The sequence below is a fragment of the Papio anubis genome, chromosome 11 (assembly GCF_008728515.1).
Source record: "Papio anubis isolate 15944 chromosome 11, Panubis1.0, whole genome shotgun sequence".
Taxonomy (NCBI): Eukaryota; Metazoa; Chordata; class Mammalia; order Primates; family Cercopithecidae; genus Papio; species Papio anubis.
In genome coordinates, this window is record NC_044986.1 from 16,828,685 (window position 1) to 16,851,105 (window position 22,421).

Below are 22,421 nucleotides of genomic sequence, written 5' to 3' on the forward strand. Positions count from 1 at the left end.
CACTTTGAAAGGCCACGGCAGGCAGATCACCTGAGGTCAGAAGTTCGAGACTAACCTGGCCAACATGGTGAAACCCCCATCTCTGCTAAAACTACAAAATTAGCCAGGCATAGTGGTGCGTGCCTGTAACCCCAGCTGCTTGGGAGGCTAAGGAAGGAGAGTCACTTGAACCCGGGAGGCGGAGGTTGCAGTGAACTGAGATGGTGCCATTGCACTCCAGCCTGGGCAAAAAGAGCAAAACTCCATCAAAAAACAAAAACAAAAGAAAACAAGCAAACAGAAAACACTACAGATCAATAGGACAGATAGAACAGGTCGGCAAGTTAGATTAGCCTTATTAGGCAATCAGTATGCACTCTCTGTATTAAAAAATTCCAAAATTTCATAGAATTTTACTTTTCTAAAATTATGCCAATCACTTTGAATGGAATACTATGTATTGCCCAACACTTCAAATATTTGCAAAAATTTTTATAGATGGCATAACATGAATTTCTTATTTTTATTATCCCAACAGGCTCTCCCTACTGGTAGAGATGTCAGTGGCATAACCCTACATCCACTATCATAGAGATGATGTTATGTGGATGCTGCCTTGCCACAGATCTGGGACGTATGGATGGGCATATGACCTAGGTCAGGCCAGTCAGAATCCTCCTCAGGTTTTTGTTTAAACACTTGAGGGATACTGTCTTAAGACTCACTATCTGAAAGTACAATGAAGTCTAGAATTGTTCATAGTCATTTTCGCCAACACACGGGAAGAATTTACCTTAAAATGGTGCCAACGTGGAGGAAGAGAGCAAAGCCAAAAACCAGAGAAAAAGGTCATAGTAACATTCAAGCTGCACAATCCAGACATTTCTAAAGCCAGAATTTTCCTTGATCTTCCTTGTTACATAAACCAATATATTTTCTTTTTGGCTGAGGCTGCCTGCCCATTAGTCATGTAATAGCCACCTAGATGATCAGGTCTGCTGTCATGGTATCACAGCACTTGTGTTTGAGTAACCTTTAGTGTACTTAATAATGACCCCACATCACAAGATACTATTCTTAATTTATGGATTAAACTATCTTAGGTGTGTTTGTATAGGAAAAATCATAGTATACATAAAGTTCACTACTAGCCAAGGTTTCAGGCATCCAGTGGTGGTCTTAGAATATATCCTTGCAGATAAGGGAGTGGCTACTGTATTCAGAAGCACAGAGGATTCTACTCTACAGGTTGGGTGACCAACTCTTCCAGTTCTATTATTGACATTCTCAGTGAGTAGTCTCAGGCAACTCATTGAACCGCTCATTTTTTTTCACACATAAAATGGAGAAAACGTTACCTATCAAACCAATTTCACATTTTTTGAAGTATCACATGAAATAGTGAATATGTAGGGTACATAAGCTCTTAAAATTCCTTAACAAATTTAACACATGATTAATAAAGCTTTTAGTAGTTTTTACAATGATCAATGTTTGGAAGACATTAGTCTACTTAACAAAATAGACCAAATTTGTTTTAGAAGAGTAATCACTGTAATGGAATTTATCATCTTAAAAATAAACTAGCTTAAAGGATTTCTAGGGAAAAAAAAAACAACTAAAACCACGATAATGTTTATACTATATATTTTCTTAATTGATAGCCTCATAGTGAACTAATTTTAAACAACTAATGCGTGAAAATGAAAATGATAACATATAAATGTTCATTGTGTGAAGACAAAGGTACTTACTCAATCTAAGCTTAAAAATATGAAAATTTACACTTTCAGTATGTTCTGCGCTAGAGAAACAGGAGTATTTTTGATTTCTGAACATCTTTTAAAATGATCTTTTTTTCTAATAGGATCTTTTTCCCTTTCATTAACCTCAAGGATAAACTTAGACTTTTAGGTAAAATAAGTACCAAATGAAAAAAACAGTGATGTATCATCAATATATAACACACTTATCTTAAATAATAGTATTCTAAAATTTTTAAGTCTTTCATACAACAATGAACAGGTCTGTTTTTCTCAACATCAGTGTGCTCTGTAATATGTTGCTTAGCTACCATTGCCAAGTATTTTTCTATTTTATTTTTCTTGAAAAGGAATATTGTATCATATAATCTTTGGGTTTCTCTTTCCCTATCTTAACTTCTGTTCTGTCTATATAAATCTAAGAATCTACACATATATATTTTTATTTTAAATAAAGAATTATATATGAAAGTGGTTAGAATTTAAATTGATTCAAATGTTTACATTATGTTTCAAATTCTCACAAATGAAAAGTTTGGGTTTATAGCCCATAGTATTCAGTTATCCTCTCCACTTTTGCATTTATGGCTATTTATAAAATGTATAAGTAAAACATGAAATACCAAAGGCTAAGCAAAGGTGATTTCATCATTTAAGAAATACATGATGAAAATATATTCCATTATTTTAAAAATACATGATGAAAATATATCCCATTATTTAAAAAATACAGAACTGTAATAACTTTCCCCATTATCTTCTTCTGACTCTTCAAAATCAAGTGTGGACCTAAAATGGAATAGTCTTTCCTCAACTCTATTACTGTAAAAGAAAATGATTTTCCTCCACTTATTTAAAAAAACAATAATGTGTTCTGGTCACCTCTCAGTTGTTGGCTCCTAAGTGTTAGAAAACAAGGTTGTGCACAAGGCTAACTCCACTATTACACTATGAGTTCTTCAAGGGCAGGGCCTTGTTTTGCTCATTCTGTTACCTGCAGCACCTAGCACAGTACTTGAGAATGAGGAGGAGGAGCTCAGTAAGATTGTCAAAGGAATTAATGGATGATGAAAGGCCAGTGGTTAAGATTCTATTTGTAGAAAAGGACAGAAATCCCCTAAGAAGGTAAATACAGACACCATCTCATCAGCTAGGACTGCAGTGTAACCCCTAAGGAAAACATAAGAGGAAACATTGTTACCAATTATTTTAAATACAGAAAATAAGTAGTAAAAATCACCCTAAATGTTAAAATGTTCATCCATCTATTGAGATCTCACATGTTGGGTATGTATGACTGACTACAGGATAGGATGAAAGAAATACCATGAGATTAGAAACTAAAAAGAATTTTGCGTGTCAAGGACCATTTTGATCAATGTTTGGAATTTTTCTTCCTTTTGAATTCCTGTGTTGTGTATATGGATATTCAATATTTTGGAACACGTTAGGGTTAGAATTGTTCTCTCTCTGGTGAAGGGCTACATGGAAGCATAGGCTTATCTTCCATCTGTTTTCCAGAGCCAAAGGTGGGATTGTACTGAAAAGAAAAGTGGGCCAGAAAGGGCGGATAAACTCATTTTCAGGACTCCTGACCTTCGTGCTGGTGCTCACATAGATCCTTTGGTTTAAAATGAGCACTTCAGTGAGTGCTGTGACACACTGATGAGTTTGATGTTGATCAGTATATGTCCCAGGATTTCCCTGACGACTTTCCTTTGTGCAAAAGAAATGGCGGCCCTGAGCAGTTTACAAAACCCACTCATATATTTTAATAAGTAGGCCTTTCATCATCAGTGATGACTGATGACATCATCAGTCATCACTGACTATCACAGCCATAATATCAGACATTGCTGAGAGCATGTTTCTTCAAAAATGGAACCAAGAGCTGTGTTGCTTATGTTAAAGACCTGTATATCTCTTTCAGCATTTCATTTTTTTTTCCATTTCTTAGATGACACAGGGCAAAGTCTGACGTGAAATTACCAATAAAATCTTCCTGACTGAAGTAGTATCCCCAGCCAGTGAAACTGCACAATAACTAATACATCACAATAACAAAGAGAATTCTCATACTAATTTTGTCCATGTTACACCGGCAGACAGCTGTTGCCAACAGTCAGCAGACTGCAGAAAATGTATGCATCAGAATACAAGGAGATGAACCAAATCTGGCTCTGGCTGTGTGGTATCTAAAGTTTTATCTATAAATAAGTGTACAATGTGTACATTTTCTCAGGAACTGCTACTTTAAGTGAAGCTGCCATTAGGGTGAGGACTCAGCAATATTATAATGTCCCTGACTGGATGTGAATATTCATGTGATCTTGCCTATAAAATTATCTTACTCAAGGGGTCTAGGCTTCAGGGTAGCGGAACATTGCAGTAGTCCTCAGAGATGGTCATGCCTGAGCTAGGAATACTACAGTCATTGAGAGTCAGTCAACAGTGAACACTTCCTCACATGGTCTATTGCAATGATCAACACCATAGCTGATATTGTTAGAAATGGTGTAGAGAACAATAGCAACCTAGTCAGAGGGACAGCTTAGAAAAGCGTCTTGGGAAAAAAGTGACTCATACTATTAAGAATCCAGATCCAATAAACTGGTAATAATGCAAGTTCAATAAGCAAGTTGTCAACAAATTTTCTAAAACATAATCTGAGAAACTAGGAGTTTATACGTAGAAGTCAGTCTAATTTTACCTGGATTCAGACGTTACACAGTTTACTTGAAAGCTAGAAAGTGTATGTCTAGTTATAAGGAGAAAAAACTGAAAACCAACCAAAGTAATAAACAAATGAGGGCCTCACACTAGTGGGACAACCCCAGTTGTGCCAACAGCTATGCCAACTCCCTTCAAAAAGGTTCCAAACCTAAAACTGCAGGAACATGTTGAGAGGCCACCAGTGACCCATCAAATAAGAACCTAAGCACCCATATTTACTGCTTACAAGCTACTCAGTTTTTACTATATTTTTGTTCAATAAATGTGAACTACTGCTGAATTATTTTATAGCTCACTAGAAAAAATTTGCTCCATGATTTTAAATTCACCATCACAGAGATGCCTTCTGGAATATCAAGCAGGTACTGAGTTCTGAATTCGTGCCAGAACATTAAAAACACAAACCATACTTTCTTCTGCTTCACATTAAGAAATCAGTGCTGAGAAAGCAAATACTTATCCTTAAAGGACAATGTCGTCTACAAAACATGCAACCCCAAAGGAAGCCCTTGAGTCTATCTCAGAGTCAAGAAATTGTAGATGTGTGTCTATAATTATGTCTGTATAATTTATATTGATTACAATCTTCTTTCTGGACTATAAGAAGGATATACATGTTTTGGACTTATGGACAGAGTGAAGTTATGTGAGAGGTTTAGTGTGAATGGTTGAGCCTGGTGGGAAGTAAGAAAAGGGTGACTGGATAGATAGGACTTGACCTTTCTGACAGGAATGGCAAGGAGAACCTCAGTCTTATTCACATGGAATCAGACGCCAGTGCCTTACTGGAAAGGAGGGATCCAGAAGAGAATGTCCAAGTTCAGGGACACATCCCTTAGTGGCCTGGATTTCAGGACAGAACCCAGTGTCCTCCCTCCCCTCAACTAGAGAGGTGACAAGGGAGAGGCAAGAGAACCAAACTCGAGAGATTTACGGGGAAAAACATTTAAAAAACAGCAAACAGAGATATAGCAGTGTAATCCATACCTTCCTACAAGAGTGCAATCCAAAGGTGTGAAAAATAAAATAATTTTCTCTGGCTCTGAGTAATCAGCAACAAAATAGATCTTTATGGCACAATCATACTTGCTTGCAACTGACAGATCACTAGATAAAATAGTTTCTGATGCTGTGTGCTAATGAAACAATCAGTTTTTCTCAGTTGATATTCGGCAGTCAGTGAACTAACGGGTTATCTGAATTGCCCTCGCAACTGCCTCCAGCAGATGGTCAAGCTCAAAGGATGATGCAGACAACAAAGATTATCACGTGGAAGAACACTGGCATTGACACCAGCTTTCTCGTCACTCCACGGGCACATGCGTTCCATATTAAGCATCACAATCTGTCCAGTAAAGGCAAGTGGGATGATGCCTCATTCCTACTTCAGCTCCAAACAAACAGAGAATTCACAAGACATTCTGAAGGCTGCTTTGCCTGTAGCTACCCTTCACTCATTTTTAACAAGTTGGTCTTTGAAAAGAAGCCTGGATTGAGACTATATACTCAATGAAACTCCTGGATTGAGACTATATACTCAATGAAACTCCTACTAAAATACTACCAGGGCTTTTTGTTTTCTGCAACAAATATCGAGGAATTCCACTCTGAAATACACAATACCATGTGCAGATGGGCAACAGCTCTGAAATGGCCAACTCAAAAATGTCTTTCCCAAGGAACTCAATAATACCAGAACCATTAAGAGTATTTCTCAGCTTTAGCTGACTTCTGGAATTACTTGGGGAGCTTCAGTGCTTTGGCAGCAGTTTTTGTTTGCTTGTTTGTTTTGTTTCATTTTAGCTTTTGTTAAAAATGTACATGAAGATGTTTGAAGATGGAATAAAATATATAAGGATTCAGATCCTTAGAATGCTAACATTCGCCTAACTAGAAATAGACGGGAGCTTCCTCAATTTGATAAAAGGCATTACAAAACAAGCTACAGTTAGCATCATCCTTAATGGTGAAACATTAAATCCTTTCCCTGGGAACAGGGAAAGGATGTTTGCTCTCACCACTTGGGTTCGACAGTGAACTAGAAGCTCTTGCCAGCCCATTTAGGCAAGAAGAAACAAATGGCATCTAAATTGGAAAAGAAGCTGCAAATTTGTCACTATTTACAGATGACATCAGTGAGTATGTAAAAAAAAATCCTATGGAATCTTTATAAAAATCTAGTAGAATTAGATTTCTACTAGAATTTAGCAAGATCACAAGGTACACAAGCAATATTAAAAATTAAATGTATTTGTATACACTGGCAATGAACAATTATAAAATTAAATTTAAAGTGATACTAAGTATAAAGGCACCAAAATCACAAAATATTTTAGAAAATATCTTACAAAAAAGATCTATAAGACTTCTACAATGAAAAGTACAAAATGTTACTAAAATTAAAAAAAACATCTAAATAAATGCAGATATGTATTATGTTCATAGATTGGAATGTCCAGTAATGAATGTTGATTTTTCTCTAGCTTAATCTACATACTCAATGAAACTCCTATTAAAATACTATCAGGGCTTTTTGTGAAGAAATACACACGCAGATTCTAAAATTTATATGAAAATGCAAAGGATTCAGAATAGCCAAAACGGTTTTGAAAGATAGGCAGAGTTGGTAGAATTGCACTGCCTGATTTCAAGGCTTACTCCTTAAAGCTACAGTAATCAAAACACCAAGGTATTGATACAAAGACAGACATATAGAGGCCGGGCACTGTGGCTCACGCCTGTAATCCCAGCACTTCGGGAGGCCGAGATGGGCAGATCACCTGAGGTCAGAAGTTCAAGACAAGCCATGGCAAAACCCCGTCTCTACTAAAAGTACAAAAAGTAGCCGGGCGTGATGGTGGGCGCCTGTAATCCCAGCTGCTCAGGAGGCTGAGGCAGGAGAATTGCTTGAACCTGGGAGACGGAGGTTGCAGTGAGCTGAGATTGTGCCACTGCACTCCAGCCTGGGTGAAAAAAGCGAGACTCTGTCTCAAAAAAAAAAAAAAAAGACAGACATATAGATCACTGGAACAGAAGAAAGAGGCAGGGAATATATATGACTAACTGATTTGTTTTAATATTACAAAACTATATTTAACAAAAAAGCTTAATATAAAAACATACATGCCCCAGTTTTTACATAAAAATAAAACAGGCCCCTTGGAGAGGGGGCATGGATTTCCCTGCTGAACAGCCATTGTTTATACTCATCACAAGGCTTCTAACATGATGATACTATTTCCATATTACTACCTTTCCAATTTTGTTCTGTTGACCACTAGTTGCCATCTCCACACATTCATCTATCACAAGATTCGTAAAGTGATCAAATCCCTGCAATATTCCTTTGACATGTCTGCCACCCTTTAATTTCAATAACTTCTTGTCCATAAGTTGTTTCAACTTGGGAGAGTGAGGTTTGCTGACTGATTTTTGACCAAAGCAATCTAATGGAGAACAGGAAAGTCTTTCTAAAAAAAAAAAAATCGCTCAAAAAAATTGGATATTCACATGAAAAAAATAATAAACCCCTTTCTTACTACATACACAAAAATTAATTTTAGATGGATTATAGACCTCGATATAGTTTGGATGTTTGTCCCTCCAAATCTCATGTTGAAAAGTGATTCCCAATATTGGAGCTGGAGCCTGGTGGGAGGTGTTGGGGTCATGGAGACAGGTCCCTCATGAATGGCTTGGTGCCATCCTCATGTTAATGAGTAAGCTCTCGCTCTGAGTTCACAAGAGATCTGGTTATTTAAAGAACCTGGCACTTCCTGCCTCTCTCACTTCTTCTCTCACCATGTGACATACTGGTTCTGCCTTCATCGTCCACCATGATTGTAAGCTTCCAAATACCCTCGCCAGAAGTAGATGCTGATATCATGCTTCCCATACAGCCTGCAGAAACATGAACCAAAATAAACCACTTTTTAAAAAATAAATTACCCAGCCACAGGTATTTCTTTGACCCATGGGTTATTTAAAAGTGTATTGTTTAAGTATTTGGGGGATTATCTCGATATTTTATTGTTACTTGATTCTAATTCAATACCCTTGTGGTTAGAGAACATACTTTGTATGATTTCAATTCTTTGATAACTCATTGCAATTTGCTTTTATGTCCCATCAAATGTTCTATTCCCTCTGCATTTGAAAATAAAGTGTACTCTGATGTGGTTGGGTGCATAGTTCTACACATTTTTAACCAGATGAAGTTGGTTGAAAGTGTTGATCAAATAATCTATTTCCTAACTGATTTTTGTCTCCTTTTTCTGTCAATCACTGAGATGTTAAAATCTTCAACTATGATTGTAGATTTATCTATTTCCTTCTTTAGTGTCATAAATCAGAACAGACATATTTGTTTTTAATTCCTCTGATATTGTTCTTCGATGGATATACTGCCACTAAGTGACAAGTTTAATTTACAATATTACATTACTTATATATTGAATAATTATTAATACTTAACACATATATGGTATATAATTTTCAAGCTGCATTCAAATACAGCCTCTCAGAGGAAACCACTTTTCAATGTATATACATCCAGACTTTTTTGGATACTTACACAAATATAGATATGTGCATATGTGTGATAGGAAGAGCAATGCTTTCCCCACCAAAAGGTATCTACATCCTAATTCCCAGAACCAGTCAATCTGTTGTTACATCGCCAAGGGGAACTCAGGTTGCAGATGGAATTCAATTTGCTAATCAGTTAATCTTGAGATAACAAGATTATCCTGGGTTTCCATGTGGGCTCAGTGTAATTGCAAGGGTCCTTGCAAATAGAAGAGGGAGGCAAGAGAGGGAGAACCAAAAAGATGGAGCATGAGGACTCAGCCTGACATTACAGGCTTTGCAGATGGAGAAATGGGACACTAGCCAAGACATGCACGCAGCATTTAGAAGCTGGGAAAGGCCAGGAAATGGATTCTCCCTTGGAGCCTCCAGGAGGGGCACAGCCCTACCAGCACCTGGATTTTAACCCACTGAGGACTATTTCTTACTTCTGCCTGTAGAACTGTAATATATGCGTGTATATGTGTGTTGCTCTAAGCTATTGTTTGTGGTAATTTGTCATAATAGCAATAGAAAACTAATATATCATTATCTGGCCATCTATATGTAATATATATATATGCACACATATACAACTTTCAAATTACAGGGTTTTTTGTTTTGTTTTGTTTTGTTTTGTTTTTTTTGAGAGGGAGTCTCACTCTGTTGCCCAGGCTGGAGTGCAGTGGCGCGATCTCGGCTCACTGCAAGCTCCGCCTCCCAGGTTCACGCCATTCTCCTGCCCCATCCTCCCAAGTAGCTGGGACTACAGGTGCCCACCACCACGCCCGGCTAATTTTTTGTATCAAATTACAGGTTTTAAAAAATGTTATTATTTAAAATGTTAATATATTTTCTAAATTACTTTTTCACATAACAATATTTCACAGCCATCTCCCAAAATGGGTAATAGATACTTCTCAATGTTTTGTTTTGTTTTTGAGACAGGATCTCACTCTGTCACGCACACGGGAGTGCAGTGGTGCAATCATAGCTCATTGAAGCCTTGAACTCCTGGGCTCAAACAATCATTCTGCTTCAATCTCTCAAGTAACTGGGACTACAGGCATGAGCCACTGTGCCCACCCTTAATTTTTAATAGTTGCATTAAATGCTCCTGGTTCCATATTTAGGCCATTTCCAATTTAAAAAAACTACAAATAACGGTACGTTCTTGTTCACAAACATTCATACAACATATGCTGGTACCTAGTAGTACCTATCAGGTTATAATGTTGATAGAATTTAAAATGTTTATAGAGTTTATGTTTAAAATGTTTAAAATGTTGATAGAATCTCTCAAAATGTTGTAACATAAGTGTGCCCTCTTGCCCTAATGTCACCAATGCTGGCATAATCCTTCTGTTTAATTTTTGTCAATTTATAGGAAAGATTGTATCTTGTTTTTATTTGCATTTTTAAATTATAAATGAGAAAGAGCATCTCTTTATATGAATATTAGCCTTTGTACCTTTTTCTATTAATTATTGATATCCCTTGCCCATTTTTTTATTTCCTGTTTTTATTGTTTTTAAAGTTTTCTTTACATTATTAGTGTTAACCTTTCATTTATCACTTGTTGCAAATACATTTTCTCAGTTTTCCATGTGTGGTGCTGGATGAATTTTGTTGTATTAGTATTAGATGAATGTTTGTAAAATATCTGACACAGTGTGCAGCCCCTAGTAGGCATCCAATGCCTGAAGTCATTGTTATCAATCCTGTCCTGCGGATAAAGGAGGTGGCTGATACTCTGGGCATGCTCATCTGCCTGTACCTATGAGGTTGTTTAGGGAAAATAAAATAAAATGCTTTTTTTTTTTTTTTTTCTTTTTAAGACAGGATCTTGTTCTGTCACCCAGGCTGGAGTGCAGTGGTGCAATCATGGCTCACTGCATCCTCAACCTCATAGGTTCAAGCCATCCTCCCACCTCAGTCGCCTCAGTAGCTGGGACTACAGGTGCATGCCACCACACTCAGCTAATTTTTAAATTGCTTTGTAGAGATGGGGTTTGCCGTATTGCCTAGGCTGGTCTTGAACTGCTGGGCTCAAGCAATCCTCCCACCTTGACATCCCAATGTACTGGGACTACAGGTCTGAGCCACAGTGTCCAGCCTCATTTTTTGATAGATTTCTGATTTATATGAGACCCTCACTCCCACTACCCCCACTAGTCCTGGAGAGCTACTTCTTAGTCCTATATTCTGTGAACAAAACAGTCAAATTTAAGCCTTCTAAATGAAGTTGAGTTTTAATTAAAGTAATTCACAATAAAACATTATACCATTTTTCATGACAAGCAGCAGCAAACAATATAATGACCCATCCTTGAGAACAAAACCTCCTCAGCCAATGGAACTCCGGTATAACAGGTGCCAGTCAGCCTTGTAGTCATTGTCTCATGCTCCCAAGATGAGAAATAATGAACCATGGACAAGAAATAAAGATGTTTAATAAAGATTCATTTGACAAATGAATATATGAATGCAGTCAGGTTCTGTGCTGGGGAGTATGGACATGTGTTAGTCCTCACATTTCTTGATGGCTTTGTAAAGAGTTTGTCCATTCCTTCCTTCTTAAAAGCTGTATTCCCAGAATTATTCCTCAGTGTCATGCTCACCTGTTTTTTCTTCTAATCTCTTTGGGCAATCTTCACAGTTCTTTGATGGCTTTTTTTTTTTTTTTTTTTTTGAGATGGAGTTTCACTCTGTCACCCAGGCTGGAGTGCACTGGCACCATCTCAGCTCACTGCAAGCTCCGCCTCCTGGGTTCACGCCATTCTATTCTCCTGCCTCAGCCTTCTGAGTAGCTGGGACTACAGGTGCCCACCACCACACCTGGCTAGTTTTTTGTATTTTTAGTAGAGATGGGGTTTCAGTGTGTTAGCCAGGATGGTCTCGATCTCCTGACGTTGTGATCTGCCCGCCTTGGCCTCCCAAAGTGCTGGGATTACAGGCATGAGCCACTATGCCCAGCCTTTGCTGGCCCTTTCTCCTCTACTTGACCCTTTGTTTTTGGTTGTTCCTCTGGAGTCTGTCGTAGGCCTTCTTCATTCTCTTCAGGCCATTTCATATCCAAGTCTTTAATTAATGTCTACAAGTGGATAAAAAAAAAAAATCCTTATTTCCAACTCAGGGCTTCATCTTGAATGACAGATCATATATCCAATTACCGCTAGGTTTCTCCATTTGTCTGTCTTGCAGATACATCATAATGAAATTAGAGCTCATTGCTTCCCCACCTTCACTTCCCTTTGACCTGCCACTGCTTCACAGTACCTGATCTCAAGAAATCGTTCTGCTGTGCAATCTAGTGCTATGCAATCTAGTATTCAAGCTAGAAACCCAGGAGTCATGTTTTATTCCTCAGTCTCTTTCATTTCCCTCTTCCACTTTCTCCCTTCCAATCCATCATGAATTTCTCTTACTTTTAGGGCTTATGTTTTCCCAAATCTGTCTTTTTCTCCCTATCCTCTCCATAGAACCTTGGTCCAAGCCACTATCGATTCTCACTTCTTACTACTGTAGTATCCTCTGGTGTCCCTGCCTTTAATCTTGCTCCTCTTCCATTTCCTTCCCATACTGTACCCAGGATAATCCAAATATAAATATGATCATATTATTCCCTTATTTAAAACCCTTTGTTCATTGTCCTTAAAGTAAAATCCAAACAGCCTACACAGTTTATAGTGGATTCCAAGGTCTGGCCTATATTTACTGTTTCTGCACTATATGAGATTCAGTTCCTTGAAAACTCTTGGTATCATCTCTTGCCTCAGGGGTTTCACAAAGGCCCTTTTGTTGCAGGAAGTCAGGGACCCCAAACGGAGGGACCAGCTGAATCCATGGCAGAAGAACATAAATTGTGAAGATTTCATGGACACTTATCACTTCCCCAATCAATACCCTTGTGATTTCCTAAGCCTGTCTTTACTTTAATCTCTTAATCCCATCATCTTTGTAAGCTGAGGAGGATATATGTCACCTCTGGACCCTGTGATGATTGCGTTAACTGCACAAATTGTTTGTAGAGCATATGTGTTTGAACAATATGAAATCTGGGCACCTTGAAAAAAGAATAAGATAACAGCAATGTTCAAGGAAAAAGGCAGATAACCTTAAACTCTGACTGCCGAGAGCTGGGTGGTACAGGGCCATATTTCTCTTCTTTCAAAAGCAAATAGGAGAAACATCGCTGAATTCTTTTTCTCAGCAAGGGACATCCCTGAGAAAGGGAATGTGCCCCTGAGGGTAGGTCTATGAACGGCCCCCTTGGGGGTGACTGTCTTTTACGGTCTTAGCCAAAGGGATGAAATAAGCCCTGGTCTCCTGTAGCACTCCCAGGCTTTTTAGGACAAGGAAATTCCCACCTAATAAATTTTGGTCAGACAGGTTATGTGCTGGCAAACTCTGTCTCCTGATAAGATGTTATCAATGACAATGCGTGCCCGAAACTTCATTAGCAATTTTAATTTTGCCCCATCCTGTGGTCCTGTGATCTTGCCCTGCCTCCATTTGCTTTGTGATATTTTATTACCTTGTGAAGTATGTGATCTCTGTGACCCACACCCTATTCGTACACTCCCTCCCCTTTTGAAAATCAGTAATAAAAACTTGCTGGTTTTATGGCTCGGGGGCATCATGGAACCTGCCGATATGAGATGTCTCCCCCGGACACCCAGCTTTAAATTTCTCTCTTTTGTACTCTTTCCCTTTATTTCCCAAACCAGCTGACACTTAGGGAAATAGAAAAGAACCCACGTTAACTATTGGGGGCGGGTTCCCCCGATGCTCTTTGTTCTTCCTGAAACAGCCACCACCTACCTCCAGTCCTCCTTCATCATGCTAACTCATTCATTCCTCAGGTGTCAACTTAAACACCACTCCCTTCAGCAATCATTCCATCCCATAGTACCTTTTTAAAACATGTATTATAACATTCAACACACACTTTGTAATTCCTTCTTTATTATCTTCCCCCCTAAAAATAAACCTGTTAGCACAGGGACAATGTGTATGTATATTGGACTCTACCTTCTTTCTAGCCTTAGCATAATGACTGGTACATAATAAACACTCAAACACAGTCATCCACTACATAAAGACATTTTGGTCAGTGATGAACCACATGGACAATGATGGTCTCATAAAATCGTAACAGAGCTGAAAAATTTCTATTGCCTAGTGAGGACCTGCCATCATAACATTTTTGCACAAAGCGTTATTCACATGTTTGTGATGATGTTGGTGCAAACAAACCTACTGCTCTGCCAGTCCTAAAATAGTATAGCACATACAATTAGGTGCCAATTGCTACACAAAGCAGGTGGCTGGAGTGGGAGTGTGCCAGGAGGTTAAGCCAGAAGAACCAGCCTAGGTACAGTACATAGTACTTGATACTGGTAACAAACATCTCTGTCACTGGTTTATATATTTACTATACTATACTTTTATTGTTATTTTAGAGTATACTCCTTCTACTTGTACATATATGAAAGTTAACTGTAAAACACCCCCGGCCAGGTCCTTCAGAGGATATTCCAGAAGATGTCATTGTTATCATAGCTGATGACATCTGTGGTATGTTATTTGTATTTGTAACATCCATGAATGTTATTGCCCCTGAAGACCTTACAAGATGTAGAGGTGGAAGTCAGTGATATTGGTGATTCTGACCCTATGTAGGCCTAGGCTAATGTGTGTGCTTGTGTCTTAGTTTTTAACAGAAAAGGTTAAAAAAAATTTAATAGGAAAAAGCTTACAGAATAAGGATATAAAGAAATATTTTTATACAGCTGTACAATGTATTTGTAAGTTAAGGTAAGTGTTATTTAAAAGAGTCCAGAAGTTTCAAGAAGTTAAAAAAGTTTATAAAGTAAAAATGTTACAGCATGCTAAGGTTAATCTATTATGTGAAGAAAGAAAAATATTTTTAAATAAATTGAGTGTGGTCTAAGTGTACAGTGTTTCTAAAGTCTATAGCAGTGTTCAGTCGTATCTTACGCCTTCACATTCACTCACTACTCACTCACCGACTCACCCAGAGCAACTTCCAGTCCTGTAAGCTCCATTCATGGCAAGTGCCCTATACAGATATACTTTTTAAAATCTTTTATACCAGGCCAGGTGTGGTGGCTCATGCCTGTAATCCCAGCACTTTGGGAGGCCGAGGTGGGTGGATCACGAGGTCAGGAGTTCAACACCAGCCTGGCCAAGATGGTGAAACCCCAGCTCTATGAAAAATACAAAAAAATTAGCCGGGTATGGTGGCAAGTGCCTGTAGTCCCAGCTACTCGGGAGGCTGAGGCAGAAAATTGCTTGAACTCGGGAGGCAGAGGTTGCAGTGAGCTGAGATTGCGCCACTGCACTCCAGCCTGAGAGACAAAGCGAGACTCCATCTCAAAAAAAATTGTTTTACTTCATGTATTATGTAATTTTTCTATGTTTAGACAAATACTTATCATTTTGTTACCATTGCCTATAGTTTCAGTACAGTAACAAACATATTGCTCCTAGGTTTGTAGCCTAGAAGCAATAGGCTATACCATATAATCTAGGTATGTAGGATGCTATACCATCAAGGTTTACACTCTACAATGTTTGCACAAAAATGAAATTGCCTAATGGTGAGTTTCTCAGAATGTATCCCTGTCACTAAGTGACCCAAGACAGTATTTGTTAACTAAATGAATGAATAAATGAATTCAAACTTAAATCAAATACTCTTTGCCCTCAAGGAGCCTGAAGGAAACAGAAAGGTGAGATACGATACTGATTATAATAAAAGACGAATGATTTGTTGTAAGACAGATATATTGAAAAGTTAAAACTGAATTAAAAGATTGATTAATGATGTCTGTAGTTGAGTAGGACACAAAAAGGCTTTATAGAGAAAATGACCCTTGAACTAAACCTTGAGAGTGCTTGGAATATAGTAAGTACTTTTGCTGGTAATGCCCAACATTCATTCTTCCTTCTGGTGGTCATAGCACTCCCATTTTCTTTTGGAAAAGTATGCCTCCGCTTGCTGCACGAGGTTTTTATTAAGCTGGTCTCATTCCTTGCCCCCTCCCCCCGAGCCTGGACTGGCCAATTAGAATCCCAGAGATTGTTCAGGCATAGGCACCTAGTCCAAGGCAGGCCAGTGAAAGCTAGTTCAGATATTTGCTAGAACTATTGAAGAAAGGTGCTCTCTTTCCCTGGGGATAAACTGACACAAGAAAAGCTGCAGCTGCCAGTAGCCATCTTTGCCACTATGTGGGCAGAGTGTGCCTGGAGTGTGCCAGAAGAATCAGGCTAGGAGTGGAGAGAGAGACCGGTCTAATGCCTTTGTTTGGATCCAGCTGTGCTTAAGGTCAAGTTACAGGTTAAAGAGTCAAATCATCCTACATTATTCTACAATTCATTTTCCTGTCACGACAGAGTAATTGGCACTGGACTTCCTCTCACACTGGAAACGACAAGGAAATGGACATATGTGAGGCAAGTGTTTTCAAGCACTGAGGGCAGGAAGTGCAGGACTGTGATCCCTAAGACACAGAAGCCATGTGGGGTGGTCCTGGGTCAGTTTTCTTCCCATTGCACAGGGCAGTGAGACCCAGGCTGCCATAGGTGAGACAGGTGTGCTTCCTAAGCAGAGAAGGCAGAAACCCACGTTTCACGAAGCTGAAGCAGCTGGAATTTGTGGGGCAGGGGACAGAAAAGAGTGATAAAGACTCTCTGCTTTGACTAAGACTGACTAAGTCAGGCTCCTGAGCCCTTTCTGACTAAGCCTATCCTTGGGCTCCCCTCTCTGTCCTTGATGAATGCAGTGTGAGCAAAAATGCTGCTAAATTAAACTAGTGAAAATCTCCACTCTTTGACATCTGACCACCCTCAATCTTTAAGCCCCCTGGCCGGTCTTCAGCAATAATCCTATCAAGTCTGTTTAGCCAGAAACCCCTGTCATTGATAGTTCCTTTCAGTAATTTTCCATTGACTGACTCCCCCCGTTCACCATTACCACTCACACACACTCTGATTCCTCATTATAAATCTCCACCTGTCCTTGTTGGAGTTAAAGTTGATTCTAGTATCTCCCTAAGTACAAGATCTTGTTGCAGTGGTCCCTGTACCTATGGCCATGGTAGCCCATGAATAAAGTGTGTCTTACCATCTTTAACAAGTATCATTCATTACTTTTTCTTTAACAAGCGGTTGCTACACAAAGCAGGTGGCTGGGGTGGGAGTAAAGACTTCAGTGGGAGTGGGGAGAGAGGCAGGACTGCAGGTCCTTGCCTGAGGGCTGTACCAAGAGGCCCAGATCACTTGTTGTAGGGCTGAGAGCAGAATGAGAACACCAGAGGCTGTGCTGGGCTGGAATACAGTGGTTCCAGCCCAGCCAGAGTGAAGAGACCTTGCTGAACACGGTAGGCATTTAGCTGAGATTCACAGAAAGGTCACACCTTAGGATAGGAACTACACCCTAGAGTAAGGACCCTCCCCTAAGACTATGTTCAGAAGAAAACCAGAACTGCCCCAACAGAGAATAAAACCAAGACTAACAGGATCAAAAGGATTCTCCAGTAATCTAAATGCCTGTCAGTCCAAAACTAAATGCTCTTTAAAGGAAGGTTTCCTAATCCAAAGTCATTACAATGTATCCTCCACAATATCCAACATAAAATCATAAACACCGAGGTCTGCACTGAGTGAAATACTCAGCTCAGTCAACTGCTGGTCCACACAACAACACAGGTGGATATCACAGACATTACATTAGGTGAAAGATGGTAGATTGAAGTGAGTACACCCTGTTTGATTCACTTACATGAAGTTCAAGTACAGGGAAAACTAGTCTACAGTAAAAAAAATCAAAACTGTGGCTACCTGAGGCAGCTGCTCTGGTGAGAGTGGGGAGTGGCTGGACAGAGGCATGGGAAACTTTCTGGAGTGAAGGAAATGTTCTAGTCCTTGGTTTGCATGGTGGTTACATGAGTGTACACTTTTGTCAAAGCTCATCAAACTGTCCACTTAAAAATCTGTGCATTTTATTGTATGTAATTTACATCTCAATAAACATGGTTTACATTTAAAGAAACAAAACACAGAGGACTTTTTAACTTAAAAAAATCCATGTAATAATATTGGAGTTGTCAACCTAAAAGGAAGACGCATAGGCAAAATTAATATAAGCAGAGTTTATTTGGGCCAAGTTTGAGGGCTGCAACCTGGGAGCATAGATGCAAGTTGCCCTGAATACACACTCTGATTAGCAACAATTACAAGTAGGTTTTTTGTTTTTGTTTTTGAGACAGGGTCTTGCTCTGTTGCCCAGACTGGCATGCAGTGCTGTGATCATAACTCACTGCAGCCTGGAACTCATGGGTTCAAGTCATCCTCCCACTTCAGCCTTCTGAGTAGCTGGTACTATAGGCACATGGCACCACAGCTGGCTAATCTTTTAATTTTTGTTGTTGTTGTTGAGATGTGGATCTCCCTATGTTGCCCAGGCTGGTCTCGAACTTTTGGACTCAAGTGATCCTTCCACCTCAGCTTCCCAAAGTACTGGGGTTATAGGAGTGAGCCACTGTGCCCAGCCTACAAGTAGACTTTTAAAGGGAAAAAAGAGGCAGTTCCAAAATGGTTTACCAGAAATTCACATTAAAGTAACACAAGCTATTCATCGCCTATATCTTATTCTTTGTATCACAAATTCCAGGAACATGAAGATAATGGGTATAGCAACTAGTCAGGAAAAAAATGACTTTAAATTATTTCCTCCAGGCATGGGAGTAGGGACACAACTAAAGTTCCATACTCATGTCTCTTGGAACCTTGCGATCCAGCTATTAAACCACTGTTAGCTTGAAACTGGCCATGGCAGGAGTCTTTGTAACACATTACAAATAACGACTTCCCCTGACTCCTTGCTCCAAGAGATGGTTTACTAACATACCGCTGGATTTATATTAAAATGAGGACCTGCTTTTTATGTCATGTTTAAAGTTATTGCTAATAAACCAGCAAACATTCCAAAAAGAGTTCTACACAGATTATTTGTATTAATGAACACTATCAGTACCTCCTTTTCTACTCCCCTTTTCTCTCCATCACCCCTACTCCCAAGCAATAATTTCAACCCTTTACCTGTTTATATTTAAATTTGTCTTCATGTCACTAAATAGCATGCTCACGCTACTACTTATTTTTTTCAGTTTTGGCATTATCTACTAATTTCCCATTATGAAAGATAAGAATTTAGTTTCCTTTCCCATAAAACATATGCCACCATCACACACACCTCTCATGCAACTCTATCTTTCCAATATAGTGTTATGCTTTTAGTTAAATCCATAGTCAGTGTGCAATATTATGATGATGAAAACGAAATCGGGGGCTAACCTGATTAAGTCCGCCAAACTTAACCTGCCTTGCTTGCTTTTAAGTGCTTACTTCTAGTTGATCTTAAAACCTAGATAGCTAAAAGTCATGTAGCCAAGTAAAACCTAACTAATCTCCCACTAGCTTCCTTATAGATAACAGCTCTGACTGTGGGTCACTATAGTAATGGTTGCTTAAAGTTGTTTTCAGGAACTAGGGGGCAGCTCTTGTCCGGTTCAAACCAGTTGCGACTACCAACCCTCCAATTGGACCTGCTAGGGTGCCTAAAGAAGAGTGACCTTTTGATGCCGGAAACTCCTCCCTCTGATCATGCTGATGTGCCATTATAAAGAGCCATGTAGCTAGATTACACTTGTGCAGAACCCCGACTACCTTACCTTTCCTACCCGCTAAGCACCTTTCCCAACGCTTTACACCACTCCTTTATCCCATAAGTCCCCCCAAGCCTTATTTTCAGGGAGGCAGATTTGAAATTTGTTCTTCTATCTCCTTGCTCAGCAGCCTTGTGATTAAAATACTTTCTTTTGCAAACCTGTCATCACAGTGATTGACTTACTGTGCACAGGAAGGAAGAACCTGGTTCGGTATCAAAAAAATTAGCAGCTGAGCCATCCTAATATTAGGATTACTTTTCTTTCCTTGCACAACTTTTTGTTTCCTCTGGAGTTGATATTCTTATTTATTTATTTTTCATTTCCTTAGTTTGCTATGTACTTAGACTCATACCAAAACGCTATCCCAATTGTTCAAAATTCCTCTCAATAGTTCAAACATATCATGTATTCTAGCTATTTTACCTTCTCAAAAACGTCTCCCTTGAAGCTGCTCTTGTTTGGATTGGTTGCTCTCTAGGCCTGGTGCCAAGCTATGATCCTGGGATTTATCTGCCCCATATCTAGGAGATTCTCATCACCTCCCTTGTGAATTGGTAAACCAATTGTTGGACTGCTCATCCAAGTACTGCTATTGGAAAGACCAAAGCTATTCTGATTCCTGATCCTTTAGAGGTGACCTACTTTCAGAAGCTTATAGGATCTTATTGATACAGAAGTGAAGTGCTGGGAAGGGCATGGTCCCTTAAATGATACGGAAGGGGAAGGGAAGGGCGTGGTCCCTGGATAGGGCTCCACTTCCCAGCCTGTGCCCACGGACCTAAGTGAGGACAGGCATTTTTGTTTTCCTGCCCAAATGTTGCATTTCCCAAGACCTCCACTGGCCTGCCACGCCCCCATCCTGTGCCCATAAAAGCCCCCGAGATCCTAGCAGGCAGACACACAAGTGGCTGGATATCAAGGGGAATACATCGTCTGAAGAAGACACAAGCGGCTGGATGTGGAGAGGACGTCCAGGGGAGCACACCAGCAGAAGAGCACACAGACAGACTCCTGCAGGCCACTGACCAGGAGAGCAATGCAGTTTGGCTGGGGCAGTCAGAGAGAGTCCAGACGCTGAGCAGCCCGACTCTAGGGGAAAACCATCTCCCTCTGTCTCCCCCATCTGCTGAGAGCTAATCCCACTCAATAAAACCTTGCACTCATTCTCCAAGCCCCGATGTGATCCGATTCTTCTGGTACACCGAGGCAAGAACCTGGGATACGGAAAGTCCTCTGTCCTTGCGGCAAGGTAGAGGGTATGATTGAGCTGGTTAACACAAGTTGCCTATGGACAGTTAAACTAAAAGAGCAACGTGTAACACACGCCCACTGGGGCTTCAGCTGTAAACATTCACCCCTAGACAATGCCATGGGGTCAGAGCCCCACAGCCTGCCCATCTGTATGCTCTTCTAGAGGTTTGAGCAGTGGGGCACTGAAGAAGCGAGTCACATCCCCATCACATGCTCTGAAAGGCGGACGAAGGAACTTTTCCCATTGTCTTCCACATTCTAAAATTGTGTGATGATGTCACTTGGACAGAGGACCAATGCATCAGTGCCACTGGGTCCTTAATGGTTTTTCTGAGTCTAAAAACCTCTGTCCTTTAATTCTCGAAAATGTTCTCTTCTCTGCTTTTTCTGCTATCTCTTTCTAAACTAGTATTATTCAAACATTGGGCAGAATGAGCTAATTCTTTTATCTTTTTCTCCGATTTTCACTCTTGTCTTTTTGCTCTACTTTGTGGGAGATTCCCTCAACTTTTTAAGTCTTTTATGGATTTTTAAAAAAACTTCTACTAACATATTTTAGTTTATTAACAACCTATAATGGCAAGTACTTTCCGTTATCCTTCTGAGGACATCAATGATTGTTTTTCCAAAGTTTTAATTTCCCTGCAAAATGTCTTTCTTCTAAGTTGCTTCCCCCACCCCCCCCCCTTTTCTTTTGGATAGGTCTTCTTCATGCTAAAGGCATGTCTTATCAATGTTGACTGCCTCTATTTAAGAATGAGGCTAAGTGAAAAGTTCCACATGGATGATACTTGTCAGTTCTGGGCTTCACACTGGCTGGACTGTTTCATTGAAAACTCCCTTTTCATAAGTCGTTTCTTTTCAGCTTGTGAGCCTCTTCAGAGAAGGGTATGTCTGGAGGGCTTGTTAAAACAGATTGCTGGGCCCTACCCATAGAGTTTCTGATTCCGTAGGTCTTGGATAAGGCCCTAAAATTTGCATTTCTAACTAGTTCCTAGATGATACTAATTTGAGAGGCCTTGAGGATATAAATGTGATTGCCCCAAATGAGACCTGAGTACAGTTGGGATTGCAACATTCAGAATATAAATTTTTCTTAATTTCTCTATTTTCTTACCATTCTCAGCAGTACCTGCTGTTCTCTGTCCAGAGACCTTCTGTTTTATATTCTATGGAAAATAAACATAAAATCTTCTGCCAAGGTTAGGAAGAGGCTGTTCCCCAGCTGGAGTGGGGAATAGGGCCTGAGGATCTGAATGTTTATTTTTATTTTTTCGAGACAGTCTCGCTCTGTCGCCCAGGCTGGAGTGCAGTGGCACGATCTTGGCTCACTGCAACCTTCGCACCTCCAGGTTTAAGCAATTCTCTGCCT

The 22,421-nt window shown here is 39.6% G+C and overlaps 1 pseudogene; it reads right to left on the reverse strand.

Annotated features, from left to right (window-relative positions):
• Positions 1 to 7,493: 7,493 nt before the first annotated feature.
• Positions 7,494 to 7,932, reverse strand: LOC108587563 (annotated as a pseudogene).
• Between the last annotated feature and the right edge of the window lie 14,489 nt (positions 7,933 to 22,421).